Below are 7,179 nucleotides of genomic sequence, written 5' to 3'. Positions count from 1 at the left end.
ACAGCCCTTACTCTCAGGAAGTTCTTCCAAATGTTGAGCTGGAATCTCTTTTCCTGCAGCTTGCATCCATTGCTCCATGTTCTAGTCTCTGGAGCAGCAGAAAACAAGCTTGCTCCCTCCTCCATATGACATCCCTTCAAATATTTAAACAGGGCTATCATATCACCTCTTAACCTTCTCTTCTCCAGGCTAAACATCCCCAGCTCCCTAAATCTTTCCTCATAGGGCTTCATGGTTTCCAGGCCCTTCACCATTTTAGTTGCCCTCCTTTGGACACATGGCTCCAGTTTCTCAATGTCCTTTTTGAACTGTGGGGCCCAGAACTGAGCCCAGTAAAAGCAGCCAGGATGAAGGGATTTCCCAGCAGACAATGGATCCTGAATTGAAGAGACACCCAGAGGCCTTGCCATTCAACAACAGAACAGTACACAGCAGGTTAACATGCCTCTTCTCAACCAACAATATATAAACCCCACTCTCTTCCATGCCAGCATTCATAGAACCATAGAATTGGAAGAGACCACAAGGGCCAGAATGTGAACACACACACATAGCAGGGAAGGCTGTGTGCATGCCAAATTGTCACAGTCATTGATGTGCTAATCTCATCAGCGACTGTGGCAATTTGACATGGACATAGCCTTCCCTACTATGCGTGCATATTTGTTGTTCTTGTTGTGTGCCTTCAAGTTGCTTCTGGCTCAGGGCAAGCCTGAGGTCAACCTATCCTAGGGTTGTCTTGGCCAATTTTTCTAGAGGGGTCTTGTTCTCCACAGGAAAGCGCCCTTGGCCCCTGCTAAGCCACAGCCATGGACTGTGGTCACAAGGTGGCAGCATAGGAAGAGGCAGCTCTTTTCCCAAACAGATCTTCGGGAATTCACTGTCTATCATAGGATCATAGAAACACATCGCTGGAAGAGATCCCAAGGGCCATCCAGTCCAACCCCATTCTGCCATGCAGGAATACACAGTCAAAGCACCCCCAACACAGAATAGAGTGGTACTATTACTTCCCTCAGTCTAGGCACTGCACTTCTATTGATGCTGCCTCCATGAATGCTCAAGTCCCATTAAATACAATGGCATTGGGAAATGGTGTCCTTTATAGAAAATGCTTTGGAATTTACATTATTTTTGAATGTATTTCAAGCAGCGGGTGGTTGACTCCGTGGATAAAAAAATATATATCCAAAGATGCAGAGGGCTAACTGTATTTATGTGACTGTTTTAAGCTTTTCATTTGGCTCCACGTTTTTGTGAATGCCCTACACTTTCGGATGCCTTGTCCTCTTTTGTGGTTAGGACATCTGGTCACCCTGGTTTCTTGGCATGTTTCTTCATGGGGGAGGGGGGTTGTCGTTCTGTGAGGCTGAGAGAGTGTGACTTGCCCACTGTCACCCAGTGGGTTTACAATTACAAGGCTGAGCTGGGATTCAAACCCTGGTCTCCAGAGTCATAATCCAACACTGAAACCACTACACCATACTGACTCTCAAGTGTTTGGGGTCCTGAGCCAATTCCTTTACCAGGACTCCCTTTGTGCATGGATGTGAAGTCTCCTAGCATAGGCCTGGTTGTGCTATTAACAACAACAACAACAACAGCAATAATAATATATTTCTTACTTGCCTTTCCCTATGTATCGAGGCAGGGAACAACAACAATTAGCAATCATACCACATGAGTTAAAATACGTATCAATTCAAAAGGACATGCATACAATTTAGAAGGACAAGATATAATACATACATATGCAAACAATCTACACTTACAATTCGTCATTTAAAATCCACACTATAAAAATTATCTTGATTATCTATAATTAAACATTATTAGTTATCAAGATTATCTATAATTAAAAATTATCTCTTCCTACTAGAAGAGATTGATCTTCAACGCCGTTTTGAATCTGGACAATGTATTCAGTTGTCGAATCTTTTCCGGCAGGTCATTCCAGAGTTTGGGGCGGATGAATCATAGAATCATAGAGTTGGAAGAGAGACCAAGAGCCATCCAATCCAAGCCACTCTGCCATGCAGGGACTCTCAATCAAAGCACCATCCAGCCTCTATTTAAAAACCTCCAAAGAAGGAGGCTCCATCACCCTCTAAGGCAACGTGTTTGACTGTTGAACAGCTCTTAATGTCCGGAAGTTCTTCCTAAAGTTGAGCTGGAATCTCTTTTCTTGTAGCTTGAATCCATTGCTCCCAGTCCTGTTCTCTGGAGCAGCAGAAAACAAGCTTGCTCCCTCCTCAATATGGCATTCCTTCAAGTATTTAAACAGGGCTATCATATCACCTCTTAACCTTCTTTTCCCCAGGCTAAACATCCCCAGCTCCCTGAGTCGTTCCTCATAGGGCTTCATGGTTTCCAGACCCTTCACCATTTTTGTCGCCCTCCTTTGGACACATGGCTCCAGTTTCTCAATGTCCTTTTTGAATTGTGGTGCCCAGAACTGGATGCAGTATTATTCCAGGTGGGGCCTGACCAGAGCAGAATAGGGTGGCACTATTACTCCCTTTGATCTAAACAGCTGAGTTGGATCGGATGCCAATGGACCCCTAGTAGATATAGGGGGAAAACCCTGTCAGAACACATGGAGAACCTGGGCTGCCAGTCAGAGCTGACAAAGCTGGTCTAGATAGACATAAGGTTTAATTCTATATAATGGAGCCCATTCTGCACGACTTTTAAAATCGACTTTCATTAAGTGTTTTCCCTGCCGCTGTTGTTGTTGTTGCTGCTGCAGCTGCTGCTAAGACTTTAATTTAATTTGCATTGAGCGAAGGATTTTATTGTTTGCTGAAAGCGTGCTGCTTTGAATTTGAGTAAAGGCAGGCCATAAATATGCAAATAAATAACTCTGTCTTGTCAATTACACATCATGCATATACATCACACTTTCTCCTTCTTCTTTACTAAACAGAGACAAACTTTCATACAGTAAAAATAGTAACTGCATGACCCTTAAATAGTTTGATAAACCAACAAAAAGATCAAAATGATACCCCCCACAGGGATTTTGGCTTCAGTGGTCCTTTCTCTTTCAACATCTTCTTGCCATAGAATCATAGAGCTGGAAGAGACAAGGGTCATCCAATCCAACCCCATTCTGCCATTCAGGAAAACACAATCCAAGCACTTACTGTCAGGAAGTTTTTCCGAATGTTGAGGCTGAATCTCTTTTCCTGGAGCTTGCATCCATTGTTCCAGGTCCTATTCTCTGGAGCAGCAGAAAACAAGCTTGCTCCTTCCTCAATATGACTTCCCTTCAAGTATTTAAACATGGCCATCAGCCGTTAAGAAAAGGCTAAACATCTCACCAAATTACAAATCCCAGAATTCAACCACATTGTGCCACAGTGGGTGAAGCGGTGTCAAACTGCATTAATTCTGCAGTCCAGATTAGACTTATGATTCCACTTTAACTGCCCTCACTGCATCCTATGGAGTCCTAGGGTTTGTGTCTTTATTTCATTTATATACCGCCTTTCTCCCAAAAAGGGGGGGAGGGGTTGCAAAGCTACATCTAGAAATAGCAAATTAAAAACATTTACAATTAAAAAATTGAAAGATTAAAATGTTTGCTGGGCCACTCAATCTCTCTAGTTAAGAATTCTATACATCCTAAACTACAAGTCCCACGATTCCATAGGATGGAAGCATGGAAGTTAAAGTGGAATCATAGCATTCTAATTATGCAGAACAAAAGAGCCCTGGGCAGATCCTGCAAATTGATCCTTGATCCTGCAAACTGTGTATGTATGTGTGACTCATGGCGACCCTAAGGCAAACTTATAATGGGATTTTCTTGGCAAGATTTGTTCAGAGGAGGTTTGCCATTGCTTTCCCCTGAGGCTGAGAGAGTGTGACTTGCTCAAGGTCACCCAGTGGGTTTTCATGGCTGAGCTGGAATCTGAACCATGGTCTCCAGTGTTGCAGTCCAAAATTCAAACCATTTCACCATTCCCACACACATACACACAAAAGAAAGCAAGCCTTGCTGCCAACAGAGTTCCTGCACATCACAGGGGAAATGCTCAGCATGTAAGCCTTGGTGCTGTTGTTGTTATTATTATTATTATTATTATTAACCTTTATTTATAAAGCGCTGTAAATTTACACAGCGCTGTACATACAATCTTTTTAATTGGACAGTTCCCTGCCCTCAGGCTTACAATCTAAAAAGACACAACACAAAAGGAGAAGGGGAAGGGGATGAGGGCCAACAGTTCTTCTCTACCTCCGAGGCCTGGATCAGGGGAGATGGACTGGAGGGAAGACGTAGCAATACAGGAAATGATGCCCAGTAAATTGCAGGGTTTAAGTGTGTGCCTCCAGGGACAAGGATTTCCAGCTGCTGAGTGTCAAAGGCTTCTTCTGCACCATCTGTTGCCATCTTGTGGGCAACAATCTCAAGAAGAACTGTAAGCCAGCTAAGTATAGCATTGCTTGGCATTGCCTGGGCACTGCCAAGAAGCCTGGGGGTTCCTGCCAGTTGTATGTTTGAGCTGAGTGACACAGTCAGATTTAATATCCACAGTTAATGTGACAGCGAGGTCTGACAGGGCTCAGGGGCCTGGCAAAAGATGGATATATGGCAATCTCCCCCACTCCCAATTACCATATATACTTGACTATAAGTCGACCTCATGTATAAGTTGAGGGTAAGTTTTGGGGCCAAAGTTATGGATTTTGCTATGACCCATGGATAAGTCGAGAGTAAAACTTAGGGGCATATAGCAAAGGATCAAAAGGATGAAGCAAAGCAAAACAATGTCAAAGAACTTATAAAATTCCAGCAGACATAACTCTTTGTGCTCACTCTTAAGGCTGGATGGATTGCTGCAAATGGAGTTCAAAATGCAAAAGCAGTTTGCACTCAGTTAACTCTGCCCTTGTCTACACTGCAGAAAAAAAGAAGATTGTCAACAGTTTAAACTGGCACACTGTGGATTCTGGGATTTGTAGTTTTGGTGGAGCTAAATCTAACAAAACTACAAACCCCAGAATCCCATAGCTTTGAGACATGTCAGTTAAAGTCATGTCAAATGGCTTATTTCTGTAGTGCAGATGAAGCCTCAGTGTTGGGGAGAGGAATGGAGAGGGCAGAAGAAGCAAACCACTGCAGCCTTTTCTAGTTTCTGGGTTCTTCCTTTTTAATATCTTTTGCCATCTTGACCACGCCGACGCCGTGAGATTGTTTGCTGTAATTATAGAGTGTGGAAAACAGTCAGCTTTATAAAAAGGATTCTTCTGTGCATTATATTAAATTAATATAACACAGCAGCAGGAGGAGGGTGCGTGTGTGCGCATGTGTGTGTTGAGGCATGGTAGAAAGGACTGAGTGTTGTCACCACACTATGACGTGTACATGCATTTCAATTGTATGTTTCATAGAATCATAGAGCTGGAAGAGACTCAAGGTCCATCCAGTCCAACCCCCTTCTGCCATGCAGGAATTCACAATCAAAGCATCCCCAACAGATGGCCATCAAGTCTCTGTTTAAAAACCTCCAAAGAAGGAGACTGCACCGCAACCTCCAAAGGAGTGTGTGTTGGGTAAAAGGTCCCTTTAAGAAGTGATAAAATAATCTCTATGGCTCTAAATGTTAAGAAACACCCTAATGGTATCCCCACTGTATATAAGGGCTCTGGAACGCAGGACAGGTGTTTGTTGAAGAAGTGGATTGTAGCAGACAGTATAGGTTGACAGAAGTCAGAGCATATATTTTGCAACAGGAAAATGAAAACCTTCAAGGACTTTGGAAGTAGTCAACTGTGTCCTTGCCTTATTTCAGGTTGATCAGTGCTTTATGCCAAATACTGCCAACTGGGTTGTGCTTCTGCACTCTGCTATGAGCTCCTGTTGAGATCAAGCACCTCAGACAGTGCTGAATGTTGGCATCTCTGCTTGGGCCTAGTGTTTGTTTGTTTTGGTCACTGCACACCTGCAGGACACAGATGGGAGCCAGCAGTGCGTTCCACTGTCAAACAGAACAGAATCTGGAGCGAAGGATGCAAACAACAGGAAAGGATTTTCCATCTAAACATTAGGAGGACCTTCCTGACAGTGAGAGCTCAACAGTGGAACACGCTCCCTGGGATAGTCTCCTTCTTTGGAGGTTTTTAAACAGAGGTTGGACAGCTATCTGTTGGGAGGGCTTTGATTGAGAGTTCCTGCATGGCAGAATGGGGTTGGACTGGATGGCCCTTGGGGTCTCTTCCAACTCTGTGATTCTACACTTCTAGGAGCAGACTCCACAGCTACTAACAAGAAACCCACCAGGTCCCACTAGAGAATGGAGAGAAACCATCTCCAACCCCCTCGTATTACGGCCAATGATGTGACCATGGCATCTCCCTTAGACTGTTCTAATAAAACTTACAGAGAGGCTTGATACGCTCAATGGCTGTTATTCCTGCCCTAGCTGCCTCAACGTTCAAAGCTAATGTCCTCATCTTTTATCAGCTAACCAATGGATAGGGAAAGGAAAAGAGTCTTTTCAATAATTATGTTCCTCGGTTTACCTCCCACTCCTTTCTCACACTTTGTTATTAAGGCTAATGATTTCCGTTCTTCTGTTTTTCTGTCAAGAGTATTAGGGAGGAGGAGGGAAGGTCTGGGGATCTGAACATCCCATTATTATTATCACCAGCAATGTTCGTGACATTTCTTATCTAGAGACGGTGAGACAAGGAAGATTTTCAGATCAGTCCCCATGGACCGTGCAGTTCAACCCCTTTCTGCCATGCAGGAACACAGAAGCAAAGCATTCCTGACAGATGACCATCCAGAATCTGTTCAAAAACCCCCAAAGAAGGAGACTTCCCTACTCTCCAAGGGAGCGTCTTCACTGTTGAACAGCTCTCACTGTCAAGAAGTTCTTCCTAATGTCGAGGATGCCATAGGATGGAGCCATAGCAGTTAAAGTGGTTTCAAACGGCATTAATTTTGCAGTATAAGACGCTAAAATAGGTTGAATAGGTTGGTTAGCTCCTTTAAAGTTGAAAGAAAAACCCAGAGAAGATGAACATATCCATTGATATGAGGGCCACCCATCATCGCTGGTTGAAGTATGGGGCGAAACAACTTCCTCAAAATGACCTTTTTAATATTTTCTTTCTTTCTGTGATTTGTCTCCTGTGTTTCTTGTAAGATGGAGACTCTCAGTGGCT

This window comes from Sceloporus occidentalis, unplaced genomic scaffold, assembly GCF_023333645.1.
Source record: "Sceloporus occidentalis isolate IW3139 unplaced genomic scaffold, rSceOcc1.0.p SCAF_3, whole genome shotgun sequence".
In the NCBI taxonomy this organism is placed as follows: Eukaryota; Metazoa; Chordata; class Lepidosauria; order Squamata; family Phrynosomatidae; genus Sceloporus; species Sceloporus occidentalis.
This window is presented reverse-complemented; position numbering follows the sequence as displayed.